At 45.2% G+C, this 14,376-nt stretch overlaps 1 long non-coding RNA gene and 3 other non-coding genes across 16 annotated transcripts in view; all 4 read left to right on the top strand.

The window, feature by feature from the left end:
* Window positions 1–2,582: 2,582 nt before the first annotated feature.
* Window positions 2,583–14,376, top strand: part of LOC123860961 (uncharacterized) — an 82,500-nt gene continuing 70,706 nt past the window's right edge. For 10 of the 13 annotated variants that reach the window (XR_010404910.1, XR_010404912.1, XR_010404913.1 and 7 more), the window contains exons 1-4: window positions 4,123–5,221; window positions 5,376–5,558; window positions 9,441–9,945; window positions 12,345–12,483. This is a non-coding gene — a long non-coding RNA (uncharacterized LOC123860961). The other 3 variants (XR_010404914.1, XR_010404911.1, XR_010404919.1) reach the window with 3 other exon arrangements.
* LOC123862780 (small nucleolar RNA SNORD109A) lies at window positions 4,663–4,729 on the top strand. The gene has a single exon (XR_006795448.1). It is a non-coding gene; the product is annotated as a small nucleolar RNA SNORD109A (small nucleolar RNA).
* On the top strand, window positions 9,828–9,922 carry LOC123862675 (small nucleolar RNA SNORD116). Its single transcript, XR_006795355.1, has one exon. It is a non-coding gene; the product is annotated as a small nucleolar RNA SNORD116 (small nucleolar RNA).
* Window positions 12,735–12,829, top strand: LOC123862676 (small nucleolar RNA SNORD116). The gene has a single exon (XR_006795356.1). It is a non-coding gene; the product is annotated as a small nucleolar RNA SNORD116 (small nucleolar RNA).

Genomic DNA, 14,376 nt, shown 5'->3' on the forward strand with positions numbered 1-14,376 from the left:
GTTGTGTGTGTGAGTGTGTGTGGGGTTTCAAATACACATATTTTAATTACATACAGCAGTTATTGAGTTGTCAGTCTAACTAAGTCTATCAAATGCTGAAATAAATGAAGAAATCCCCAACTGATAGAAATTTAAATGTCATAATCTCCCATTAGAATATTTTTTCTTTCTGTGATTTATGACCATATAGTCTGGATTCTAAACTGTCTACCTCCTTTGAATATGTGTTTCACGATCAGTTTACTTTTCCCCACTTATCTGTATTCATTCTGGCCCTTTTCTAAAGATAACACTTTGTGTCTTGCAAGTATAATTAATTATCAACTCAAAACTAGTAGCTAAAATGTTGGCCAAATTGATAAAGAGAATAGTGACAAATTCTGCCTGACTATGCCACAACAGTGGCTAGACTATGTTTAGAAATTTAACTGTCTTATAATGTAAGGAATGTGCAAAGCTATTTTAACTTTGCCTTTTTATCTTCTGGCATTTTGAGGGGAAATGGACTATATACGATACTCACAGTTGGGTTTCTGGAACATCGTGAATACTGAAGGAGAAGTAGAAGTACAGAAGGAGAAAGCTTTCACAGATGGATAAGGCTGCATCTGTCAAAGATGCTTGACATTAAGCAATGAGCCACCTCTGGTTCTGACATAAAGTTCAGGCATGTCTGGACATGGTAAATCTCTTTAGGAATGAAAAAAAACTGATTAATAATAATATGTTTATAATGTTATTAAACCAGTATGTAAATGAATGAGTGAATGAATGGGTAAATAGGGTAGAAAGTAAAGTGCTATGTGACAGAAAGCTATAATAAATGAGGTAGAAATGATATAAAGACATTCTCAGGAATCATCATCATAATTGTTTCAACCAGGAAACATCAAAGGATGCTAAAACTTCGAGAAAATTTGAGGAGAAACAGGATATTTTTATAGATTGTGATTATCTCCTCCATGATATACTTATTAGTTGCAAAGAGAAAAGAGTAGTGGAGAACCTGGCAGATACCACCTGAATTAAGTAAGAGATGAAAGATAATACTACCAGTGATGGAATCATCTGGCATCACTGATAGGAAGCCCTGAGAAGAACCTAGCCTTATTTCTTTAGTACCTCAGACAAAAGTAAATAAACCTGAATCAACTCATGAGAAAATATCAGACCCAAGTTGAGTGATACTCTACAAAACAAACCAAACAAAACCTCCACAAACTGTCAGTTTTCAAACATAGTAATATTACTGAGGAAATATTCTAGATTATGTTAGACTAAATAGATATGAAAACTGAATACAATATTGATTCAGGATTTTTATAAAAGACATTAAAGGAGAAACTGGCAAAATTTAAGAAAGTCCATAAATACATTATAGTACTATATAAGGAAGGTTATAATTGCCTAGTTTTAATAATAATGATACTGTTTTGAAGAAATTCAAACCTTGTTTTGAAGAAATTAAAATGATTTAGGGTATAAAGGAAAATCATAGCTTGTTGTAAATGGTTCAAATACAGGTGCAGACAAGTATTTTTATCCTTAATTACTTAGCAAAATGTTCTCACAGTTAAGCCATGTTGTAGAATGTATCTTGTTTAACTAATGAATCATTGAACACTACATCAAAAACTAATTATGTGTTATACAATGGCTAACTGAACATTTAAAAAAAAATAGAACCCCATTCCTTTTTTTATGGATGAGTAATATTCCACTGTATGGATATATCACATTTTGTTTATCCATTTATCACTTAGTGGATATTTGGGTTGTTTTCACTTTTTGTCTGTTATGAATAACTTTGCTGTGAACATTTGTGTAGAGGCTTTTTTGTATACCTATGTTTTTAATTTTTTTAAGGGTGAGAATATGGTAAATCTGTATTACTATTTTGGGGAACTGTTTGACCAGGATTTTTAAGATCATATTTGTTGCATTTAAAGGAGAAGTCTGTGCACAGTGAATATTCTGTTAGATAGTAGTAGAAACTCTTATTGTAGACATAATTAAGTAACTTGAATGTGATATATACCATTGAAGTCTATTTCCTGACACCTGTTGATTAGTGGGTGTATATATTTTTTATCATTGTACATTTTTGCTTTTGTATTTTGTTTTAGATGTTACAGAATCAATGTTGGTTTGAATAGAAAGCATTTCCTTGCCTTGTAACATTAAGATGCAGAAAAGGTATCTAGAATAAATGAGCTGCATAATACTCAAGGATACTAGAGATTGTTCAGATCAGTAGAGTTTTGCCACAGAAATTATACTGGCTTTCTTACTAATGTTCATGTAGAAGTATAATGAAAAACTGTCACTTGGGGGCTTCATAGCTGAAGCAGCCTCCATCATTTATTGTCATCTCCAGTATCTATGTGTAAATCAAGTGGTTCAGTATGTTTTAGGGTTATGATTGCTTGTCTGATTTCATGGTCTATCCTTTCTCATAAGCAGCAAGCGAAAAAGTGCCCTATTGAGTGAATGTAAGAAATCCAAAGAAAATGAGAGACAAAACCACTGTTGATGAACAGTACACTGTTTCTATTCTAAGCAAATCAGGATGGACTTCTACCTCATCATTTTAGTGCTAGCCCACAGTTTTCATGGTTTTGAATTCTACCAGTCTTGCATGTATTAAATATTTAATCTATGAATATCTTGTTTCTTGGTTAAATGGTGTTCCATTGCATGTGTGCCAGCTAACAAATATATGGGCCTAATCCATGAGAGTGTGCAGTGAATACGTGTCTGTCCCAGGCTGTTTTCAATTTTATATGTGTACCTTTAATTTATTTTTTATTTTACCTACAGGAAAACTCACTCTTTGTCACATGCAGTTATATGGTTATTGACAAGTGTATAGAATAGTATATCTAACACGACAATTATGATATGGAGGAGTTCCATTACCCCTAAAAATCTTCTTTATTTTATTCCTTTGTAGTCAACCCTTCATTCTACTCCATAATCTCTTGTGACCACTGTTTTTTATAGTTTTGTGTTTAACAAAGTGTCATTTAAATGGAATCAAACACTACATAACCTCTGAGGTCCAGCTCCTTGTACCTACTAGCACTTTGAGTTCCCCAGTTCACTTGCAAGCATTTATCCTTTAAGACCTATGCTAGCCAATCCATGAACTCTAGGATTATTAATTGCATTCTGTTTTGAATAAAGATTGGCCATGCTTATTCTATTTTAGTCCTCTTAGGACTTGCTCTCCTGATGTTCTTTTCCATTTGGTTCTATTTTATAATTTCCATTATCTTATGAAAATTTTGATCTTTTTAAATTTTTTTTTTTAATTTTTATTTAATTATTTTTAAAAATTTATTTATTTATTTATTTGACAGAGACAGAGAGAGCAGGAACACAAGCAGGGGGAGTGGGAGAGGGAGAAGCAGGACTCCCGCCAAGCAGAGAGCCCGATGTGGGGCTCAATTCCAGGACCCTGGGATCATGACCTGAGCTGAAGGCAGACACTTAACGACTGAGCCACCCAGGCACCCCTCATCTTTTTTTTTTTTTAATTCATACCATTATTCCATCAGTTTTTATATGTTGTAATAAGTTTTTGAAGTTCTTATCTCTTACTTCCAGAATATAAGTCTTACAACAAACAACCTTGTCATATGCCCTTCATTTTACCCATCAAAAAGCATTTTCATAAAGTCTTTATTTGGTAGAATACAACGTTAGAATTTCTCATTCAAAAAGAAAATCGCTGTGCCACCAATTTACACAGCATTTTAGAGAGGATTATTGACTATTTGTAGAGTGAATAATTCAGAGAGGAAATAAGTGGAGAAATGAACTGGCAAAGATAGCTAAGAACCAAGCAGCTATGATATGTGTAGCAAGGACTAGAAGTGTGGGGATTCCTCTATGATAATCACTACAGAACAAATGATTTGCTTTATTTTTAAATTAATTTCATGTATTTTTGGATCTAACTTATATTATCTGTGATGTTTTGCTGCAGGACAAAGACTGAACAAGTAACATACTTTAGGGAAGAGAGATGAGCAGCTATTCTGATGCTTTTAAAATTCTTTGTGTGTTGTCACGTTCTCTGGGTTCATTATTTCAGAAGCCCAAGGTAGAATATTTAATAATAGTTTTTTTCCCTCATAAGTGTGCCTACTTCATTAAATGAATATTCATTATTTTTTCTTTCCTTCATTAAATAAAAAAAATTTCTTCTGGAAGTAACCTGAATAATTTCTGGGAATCATTGATCTATTTCCTTTTTATACCATTTTATAGTGTATGCTAATAATCTTGTAAAGAAAATTAAATGTGCCAAAATATTGATTGATTTATCTTTTTATTATTGGCAAGTCCAGATACAGATGTTTCTACTCATATTTCTACTGTAATCATAACTTTTTGCTACCAGATTTACAAATACTCCCCCATTTCTCCTTGAAATTTTAGTTGATTTTTTTCAAATTTTCCCAGTTGATTTTATGTAATTTTATTAGAAAAATCCAAGGTTATATGCCTTTTGTTCTATGTACATAGGAGTTCCATTATTCGGATACTAAATATCTCTTGTGCATTTACTATTCTTTATTTATAATGCAGTAGATAAGCCTGAAGAAAATAAGCCTGGCTATGGAATTGCTTATTTGTTTGGGAGGATGTTTGTCTGGATCAATGATGAGCACAATTGTCTGAGGATGCTGAGGGACTCATTCCAGATGTCAATCTGAGGTCCAGATGAGTGGCCCTCTAATAGGACAAATAAGACTCTCAAAGCCTGGCTGTTTTTGAGGATCTTAAGTGACAAAACAGTACTGCTGTGAGCATGCCTCTTATTTATTTTGGAGCAAGGCATTAACCTCCTATCTCATGAGGCAGTGTGTAATTTAGATATGCTGTATGGCCCCAGACTTTCTTCATTTGCACACTTTGAACATAGAGTTGTCAATAGATATTTGTACATGGGAAACATGTTCATGAGTAATAAATGAGGAAACGAAAGATTGAATTAAGAGCTCAAGCAACTGTGATGAGTACTGAAAGTTTCATTGGTGTTGGCTAAAAGAAGGAAACATTGCATACTTAAATATTGACAATGGAATCAATTTTAGGGTTTGTTATTTTTCAGTGTAGAGAATGTTCAGAGATTATATGTTTGCTTTTCTTTCTGTCATGTTTTTCTGAGGTAGACGGGATGGAATGAAGTCCTCCACTTCAGAGAAGAGCAGTGAGTAACTATGCCAGCATCCTTTAAATTCATATGTCATGTGTTCTGGGCCACATCCTAAGGTCTCTGTGTTCATCTTTCCAATGACTTACTGGATAATATCTTCATTATGTGTCATCTTCTTTTCTAAAAAAAGATTTTATTTATTTGACAGAGAGCAAGAGAAAGAGCACAAGCAGGGGGAGCAGCAGAGGGAGAGAGAGAAGCAGGCTCCTCGCTGAGCAGGGAGCCTGACGCGGGGCTCGATCCCAGGACCCTGAGATCATGACCTGAGCCGAAGGCAGATGCCTAACTGACTGAACCACCCATGCAGCCCCATTATGTGTCATTTTCTTTGGTGAGTGTCTTTAGCCTCCTTTCCAAATTTTAAATTTTATTTTATCTGAGTTCTATGTGGATTGACAGATATAGAGCTTTGGAAAACCTGATTTGTTTTAGTTTAGGAGGAGGTAAATGTTTTTTTCTTGACAATGTTCTTGTCACACATTCTTTCAATGAGTAATGTTTTTGTGTTCTCTTTATACTTATGTATGTGTATAGGTAGGTAGGTAGGTATGTTTGTATTTTAATGTGTGTATTTATTTCTCCAGAATCGAGCAAGGCCATTCAAATGAGCTCAATCATAATAAATAAAATAGCCTTGAACACTAATAACTGGAACACCATAAAGTAAAAGAGCCCTAACAGATACTGAAATAGACTCCAGAACTTCCATTATTAAAATATATATATATAGAGAGAGAGAGAGAGAAATATTTGAGAATGAATGTAAATGATAGGAACACTAGAATATATTTTGGTATAATAAATATGATCCTACAAATAATCATTTGTATATTTTCCCATCTGTATATTTATACAATACTTACTTTAATATATAAGTGTATTTGTAGTGCATGGTTGTTGTTTCAAGGTATAGAAGTATATCACATATAATATTTATGCTGTAAAGGGCAGGTATTAAAAATGTACAACCCAGGGTCACCTGGGTGGCTCAGTTCGTTAAGTGTGTGACTCTTGCTCAGGTCATGATCACATGGTCATGGGATTAAACCCAACATCAGGCTGTGCTGAGCACAGAGCCTGATTGAGATTCTGTCTCTCTTCTTGTCCCTCTGTTCCTTCCCCTGATTGTCTCTCTCTAAGATAAATAAATAATTATTTTAAAAAATTAAAATAAAAATGTACAGCATAGTGTGGGTTTTTTAAATTTAATTTAAATTTATTATGTTACGTTAGTCACCATACAATACATCATTAGTTTTTGATGTGGTGATCCATAATCCATTGTTTTCGTATAACACCCAGTGCTCCATGCAGTATGTGCCCTCCTTAATACCCATCACCAGGCTCACTGATCCTGCCACCCCTCTCCCCTCTAGAACCCTCAGTTTGTTTCTCTGAGTCCACAGTCTCTCAGGTTCATCTCTCCCTCTGATTCCCCCTCTTCATTTTTCCCCTCCCTTCTCCTAATATCCTCTGTGCTATTCCTCATGTTCCACAGATAAGTGAAACCATATGGTAATTGACTTTCTCTGCTTGACTTATTTCACTTAGCATAATCTCCTCCAGTCCCATCCATGTTGATGAAAAAGTTGGGTATTCTTCCTTTCTAATGGCTGAGTAATATTCCATTGTATATATGGACCACATCTTCTTTATCCATTCATCTGTTGAAGGGCGTCACGGCACTTTCCACAGTTTGGTTATTGCGGACATTGCTGATATGAACATTGGGGTGCATATGGCCCTTCTTTTCAATACATCCGTGTCTTTGGGGGAAATACCCAGGAGTGCAATTGCTGGGTCATAGGGTAGCTCTATATTTAATTTTTTGACAAAACTCGACACTGTTTTCCAAAGTGGCTGGACCAATTTGCATTCCCACCAACAGTGTAAGAGGTTTCCCCTTTCTCCACGAACTCTCCAACATTTGTTGTTTCTTTCCCTGTCCATATTTGCCATTCTATCTGGTGTAAGGTGGTATCTCAGTGTGGTTTTGATTTGAATTTCTCTGATGGCTAATGATGATGGACATTTTTTCATGTGTCTATTAGCCATTTGTATGTCTTCTTTTGAGAAGTGTTTGTTCATGTCTTCTGCCCATTTTTTGACTTGATTATTTGTTTTTTGGGTGTTGAGTTTGAGAAGTTCTTTACAGATCTTGGATACCAGCCCTTTATCTGTGGTGTCATTTGCAAATATGTTCTCCCATTCTATGGGATGCCTCTTTGTTTTGTTGACTGTTTCCTTTGCTGTGCAGAAGCTTTTTATCTTGATGAAGTCCCAAAATTTCATTTTTGCTTTTGTTTCCCTTGCCTTTGGAGACATGTCTTGAAAGAAGTTATTGTGGTCGATGTTAAAGAGGTTACTGCCTATGTTCTCCTCTAGGATTTTGATGAATTCCTGTCTCACATTGAGGTCTTTCATCCATTTTGAGTTTATCTTTGTGAATGGTGTTAGAGAATGGTTGAGTTTCATTCTTCTGCATGTGGCTGTCCAATTTTCCCAGCACCATTTATTGAAGAGACTGTCTTTTTTCCATTGCATGTTTTTTCCTGCTTTGTCGAAGATTATTTGACCAGAGAGTTGAGGGTCCATATCTGGGTTCTCTATTCTGTTCCATTGGTCTATATGTCTGTTTTTGTGCCAGTAGCATGCTGTTTTGGTGATCACTGCTTTGTAATATAGCCTGAAGCCGTGCAGTGTGATGCCCCCAGCTTTGTTTTTCTTTTTCAAAATTTCCTTGGCGATTTGGGGTTTTCTCTGATTCCATACAAATATTAGGATTGTTTGTTCCAGCACTTTGAAAAATGTCATTGGAATTTTGATCAGGATGGCATTGAAGGTATAGATTGCTCTGGGTAGCATAGACATTTTAACAATGTTTATTCTTCTGATCCATGAGCATGGAATATTTTTCCATCTTTTTGTGTCTTCTTCAATTTCTTTCATGAGTGTTCTGTAGTTCCTAGAGTATAGATCCTTTACCTCTTTGGTTAGGTTTATTCCGTGGTTTCTTATGGGTTTTGGTATTGTAAACGGAATTGTTTCTCTAATTTCTCTTTCTACAGTTGCATTGTTAGTGTATAAGAAAGCAACTGATTTCTGTGCGTTGATTTTGTATCTTGCCACATTTCTGAATTGCTGTATGAGTTCTAGTAATTTGGGGGTGGAATCTTTTGGATTTTCCACATAAAGTATCATGTCATCTGTGAAGAGAGAGAGTTTGACTTCTTTGCCAATTTGAATACATTTTATTTCTTTTTGTTGTCTGATTGCTATTGCTAGGACTTCTAGTATTATGTTGAACAATAGTGACGAGAGTGGGCATCCTCGATGTGTTCCTGATCTTAAGGGTAAGGCTCTCAGCTTTTCCACATTGAGGATGATATTCGCTCTGGGTTTTTCATAGATGGATTTTATGAACTTGAAGAATGTTCCCTCTATCCCTATACTCTGAAGAGTTTTAATCAGGAAAGGATACTGTATTTTGTCAAATACTTTTTCTGCATCTATTGAGAGGACCATATGGTTCTTCTCCCTCCTCTTATTAATGTGTTCTGTGACACTGATTGATTTGCGAATGTTGAACTACCCTTGTATCCCTGGGATAAATCCCACTTGGTCATGGTGGATGATCCTTTTAATGTATTGCTGGATCCTATTAGCTAGGATTCTGTTGAGGATTTTGGAATCCGTATTCAGCAGGGATCTGAGTCAGAAACTCTCCTTTTTGATGGAGACTTTGCCTGGTTTGGGGGTTAAGGTACCGGGCAGGCCCTTTCAGGATCTGAGGCTTCCACACATGACCACCGACACCCATGCCCACCGTCCACCAGATAAGCACAGACCCAACCCACAACATACACACATGTACACACAAAACACACACAAACTACACAAAGAATCAAGCCCACGGCAACACCCACCCAAATGCCCATTCCACACACACACACACACAAAGACACACACACACACAAAGACACACACAAACACTCCCACACTGACTTCCACCGCCACACAGACTCTCACGTCCCTGGCCGTGCAGACTTGCCCATGGGGCCTCTTGCCCAACTGCACCCAGCCCTACCTGTGGGACAGAGTGACAGGACAGGCAGAGGCAAGGCTGCGCCCCGGATGCATTCTGAGCAGTGTGGCGACCTGAGCACCTGGACCCTTTTGTCACATGTGTGTGCCCTTTGTCCCCACTTCTCAGGTTCGGTGTCCACGACGGGCTCGCTGTTGGCCCAGAGAAGGGTTTCCTGTGCTTGGATGCACGGAGGTTGGGCGGATGGCCGGAAGAAGTCTTGTGCAGCCCAGGGTGAGCACCCTGCGGATGCAACGCAAAGACAGTAAGCCTTCCATCATCTCAGGCGGAGACGTTGGCTGTAGGATTTCCTTCGCCCACCTGAGAGCCTGCCAATCCGCGTGTGCCTGATGACGTGCGGGGTCTGGCTTCAAGAGAGGATGGAGCGTTCCTCTTGCTCAGTGGCTTGGATCTGGACGGTCGAGGCTGCTGGAGGGCACTGAGGCCATCAGCTCAAACCTCTGAGCCAGGCCCAGCTGGCCTTCTTCGATGTGCCAGGAGGCCCCGAATGTGCTCGGATCGATGATGACTCCCTCATTGTGCATTCCTTGGAAAAGCTGAACAAAATGAGTGAGAACTCCCTACCGTCGTTCTCATCGAAACTGAGGTCCAGCACGTTGTCTCCCCAGGGAAGGTAGGAGTGAGGGACAGCTTCCCCTCGGTCACACTGTCGCAGGCACCACCAGTACCGACCACCAGCACCAGCACCAGCCCCAGCACCAGCCCCAGCAGCTCCCAAGGGCCTCTGCATCAGAGAGCCTCGCGGAGGGCTCCGGGTCTGCGAGGCGTTTCCCCTCCTTAGCTGGGTGTTCACAGCGCAGAGGTACTCAGGGCTGTGGCCAGGCTTTGGTGGCATGTCGGGCAGCTGGTACGCCTGCCATAGGAGTCCCATTGCACGGCCTTGGCACAGGCCGTGAGAGTGTGTGTCCCAGAGCAGCGTGCGCCAGGGTGGCACTTCAGGCAGAGGTCCTGGCGGTGTGTGCGGTGGAGCCTGGTTGCGGCAGCTCCCATGGGTGCAGAGGAGAGCCCCGGGCCGGGGAAGCGGCGATCCCTCCTGTGCGCTTTGGACTGGTGACGTCCGTGGAGCGCCCCTCTGTGTAGGAGCCCGAGGGTAGGGGCACGAGGCAAGGCCACTGCACTCGACAGCGCCCGAGTATCTCCCAGTGGATGCCCACAGAGGCTATGTGGGGCCGCCTGTGTGTGGGCGCAGGGTGCAAATGGCACCTCGGTGCTGGCTCTTGCCCTGGCCAGGAATGGCATGGACCGGGCAGGACCGTTGCTGCAGTGACTCCGGGAAGGCGCGCGGCCTTATCCGGTGGTTGTGTTCCGAGAAATCCGGTCATGGTTTTCTGGGTTGTGGGCACCCTATCCCCTCCCTGTCCACATCATGGAGGCCACCTGTTGGCCACCGACCCGGCTTCAAGGTGTCTCAGTCCAGCACTGCAGTCCCTGACCGGTGTGCCCCTGCGTTCTCCGGGTCCAAGGAGCGGCGCGCTATGGGTGTCTTCCCTGAGTCTCGAAAGGGTGCGTAGGCGACGATGCATAGACTGGCTGCGCCTGTGGCACCTTGCTTAGCCACACAGAGATGGGGAGACCTTGTCTCCCTGGCCTGAGGCCCCTGAGGTGAAGGTGTGTTCCCGGGAGGGTCCCTTTGACTGGGAGCCAGGGGAACCCTAATCCTGCTTTGGGGGGCGGGATCGAGACCCCTCCTTACTAGCCTGTGTGCCAGGCAGGGCAGGGCAGGCAGCGAGTGCACCGATGGCAGCCAGGAGCAGCGCCCTGGCCACTTGGGGAGCTGGTCAAATGCGCAGATCTCCTTGGCCTGTGGAGCTGTCTTCCTTTTGTCACATCTGTTGCCATTGTGGCAGCGGGCATGGAGATCCACAGAGACCATGGTGCTGTTCCTGTGTCGAGCAAGGGGCCCTTCCTTGCATCCCACAGGGTGGTGGACTGTACCGTCCACAGCCCTTGTGGGTGTCCTTGCTGAAGATCCCTGCACCAGACGTGTGAGTCCAGGTGGACAACGCTGGCTGGTGGATGTGTCAGTGCAGACATGAAGACGCGGCCGTGGACAGGGTCGCCAATGAGTATACATTTGCTCGGGGGCAGGGCCCATGAAGCCGCTGGCCGTGGACCCGCCAGTGCCCTCAGTGGGAATGGGCCCTGGGTTCAGTCCGCTGGTACGCTGGCCCTCGGCGGGGCAGGGCACCGCTTGCCAAGGGCTGAGCTGCCTGTCTCACAAGGGCGGTTGGGCCAAGTACGCAAGCCACAGCGCCTAGCCTGGAGTCCAGGGCCACTCCCCTCCCTAGTGTGCTGGTCTTCATCGGGCTTTCCCCGGCATCCCAGGGCGGCCAGCATTCCCGTGGGCCCTTGGGTTTTGCCGGTGGACACTGAGGTGCAGTCACTTGGGGACAGCTAACGGGCTGACCGAGTCTACGTTGACGTCACGTCCCGAGTCGGAAGCAGGTGCAGGTAGAGATGGCGTGCCGTGCTTTGCCACTGTGACTTTGAGACAGGGAGCCTCAGGCCATTTTCAGACACCCCAAAGGGTCAAACGGGCGACTAGAGATTCAGTGGCACTGATCTTGTGACGTTGCATGACAGGACGTGAGGCCAGGTTTCCACGTACTGGGAAGGTTCTTTCAGGAGCTAGGGCCTCCACACATGACCAACAATACGTGTGCCCACCACCCACCAGACAGCACAGACCCGCCCCCCACACACCCAAGCCCACACGAAACAGACATGAACTACAGAGAGTTACAAACCCACGTCCACACCCACCCAAACTCCCCTTCCGCAGACTCACACACACTCCCAAAGTGACTCCCACGGCCACACAGACTCTCGTGCCTGTGGCCCTGGAGAGTTGCCACGGGGCCTCTTGCCCAAGTGCACCCAGCCCTGCCTGGGGGACAGAGGGACAGGACAGGCAGATGCGAGGCTGCCCCCCAGATGCATTCTGAGCGGTCTGGCGACCTGAGTACCTGGATCCTTTTGTCACACGTGTGTGCCCTTTGCCCCGCTTCTCAGGTTCGGTGTCCACGCTGGGCTCGCTGTTGGCCCAGAAAAGAAGGCTTTCCTGTCCTTGGATGTGCGGAGGTTGGCCGGCTGGCCATAAGAAGTGTTGTCCAGCCCAGGGTGGTCACCCTGCGGATGCATCGCTAAGACGGTAAGCCTTCCATCGTCTCAGGTGGAGGCGTTGGCTGTAGGATTTCCTTTGCATGGCTGAGAGCCTCCCAGTCCGCGTGTGCCTACTGGCATGAGGGGTCTGGCTCCAAGAGAGGACGGAGCATTCCTGTTGCTCAGTGGCTTGGCTCTGGACGGTCGAGGCTGCTGGAGGGCACTGAGGCCATCGGCTCAAACCTCTGAGCCGAGCCCAGCCTGCCTCGTTCGATGTGCCAGGAGGCCCCGAATGTGCTCGGATCGATGATGACTCCCTCATTGTGCATTCCTTGGAAAAGCTGAACAAAATGAGTGAGAACTCCCTACCGTCGTTCTCATCGAAACTGAGGTCCAGCACGTTGTCTCCCCCAGGGAAGGTAGGAGTGAGGGACAGCTTCCCCTCGGTCACTGTCGCAGGCACCACCAGCACCAGCACCAGCCCCAGCATCAGACTCAGCAGCTCCCAAGGGCCTCTGCATTGGAGAGCCTAGCGGAGGGCCCCAGGTCCACGAGGAGTTTCCCCTCCTTAGCTGGGTGTTCACGGTGCGGAGGTACTCAGGGCAGTGGCCGGAATTTGGTGGCGTGTCGGGTAGCTGCCATTCCAACCATAGGAGTCCAATTGTGCGGAGTTCGCATAGGTCCTGAGAGTGCGTGGCCCGGTGCAGCGTGCGCCAGGGCAGCCCTTCAGTAAGAGGTCCTGGCGGTGTGTGCGGTCGAGCCTGGTAGAGGCAGCTCCCATGGGTGCAGAGGAGAGCCCCGGGCCGGGGAAGTGACGATCACTGCCATGCCCTTTGGCCTGCTGACGTCCGCGCAGCTCCCCTTGGTGTAGGAGACCGAGGGCAGAGGCTCGAGGCGAAGCCGGTGCACTTGACAGTGCCTGAGTGTCTCCAAGTGGACTCCCACAGTGGCCACATGGGGCCGGCTGTGCTGTGGATGCAGGGTGCAAATGGCGCCTCAGTGCATGCTTTTGCCCTGGCCAAGAATGGTGGGGCCAGGGAGGACCGCTGGGGCGGTGACTCTGGGAAGGGGCGCGGTCCTCTCCGCTGGTTTTGTACCGAGAAACCCAGCCATGGTTTCGTGGGTTGTGGGCACCCTACCCCTCCCTGTCCACATCGCGGTGGCCACCTGGTGGCCACCGGCCCCGGCTTCAAGGTGCCTTGGTCCAGTGCTGCAGTCCCTGACTGGTGTGCCCCTGCGGTCTCCGGGTCCAAGGACCGGCGATCTATCGGTGTCTTCCCTGAGTCTCGAGGGGGTGCATAGGCAACGATGTGCAGACTGGCTGCACCTGAGGCACCTTGCTTAGCCCCCCGGGGATGGGGAGACCTTGTCTCACTGGGCCTGCGGTTCCTGAGGTGAAGGTGTGTTCCCGAGAGTGTCCCTTTGACTGGGAGCCAGGGGAACCCCAATCCTGCCTGGGGGGCAGGATCGAGACCTCTCCTTGCTACCCTGCATGCCAGGCAGGGCAGGGCAGGCCCCGAGTGCACTGTTGGCAGCCAGGCACAGCTCCCTGGCCTCTTGGGGAGGTGGTCAAACGTGCAGCTTTCCTTGGGCTACAGAAATGTCTTTCTTTCATCGTGTCTGTCGCCACCACGGAGACCTTGGTGCTGTTCCTGTGTCGAGCGAGGGGCCCTTCCTTGCATCCCACAGGGTGGCGGACTTGACCGTCCAGTGCCCTTGTGGGTGTCCTCGCTGAAAATCCCTGTGCCGAATAAGCGAATCCAGGTGGACAACTCTGGCTGGGGGATGTGCCAGTGCAGCCACGAAGACGGGCCGTGGACAGGGTTACCGAGTGATGGCACATTTGCTCAGAGGCAGGGCCCACGAAGCCGCTGGCCGTGGACACGCCAGTGCCCTCAGTGGGAATGGGCCCTGAGTTCAGTCCGCTGGTACGCTGGCCCTC

Source organism: Mirounga angustirostris, unplaced genomic scaffold (assembly GCF_029215605.1).
Source record: "Mirounga angustirostris isolate CCGP_5_RB_7025 unplaced genomic scaffold, mMirAng1.0.hap1 SCAF_9, whole genome shotgun sequence".
Taxonomy (NCBI): domain Eukaryota; kingdom Metazoa; phylum Chordata; class Mammalia; order Carnivora; family Phocidae; genus Mirounga; species Mirounga angustirostris.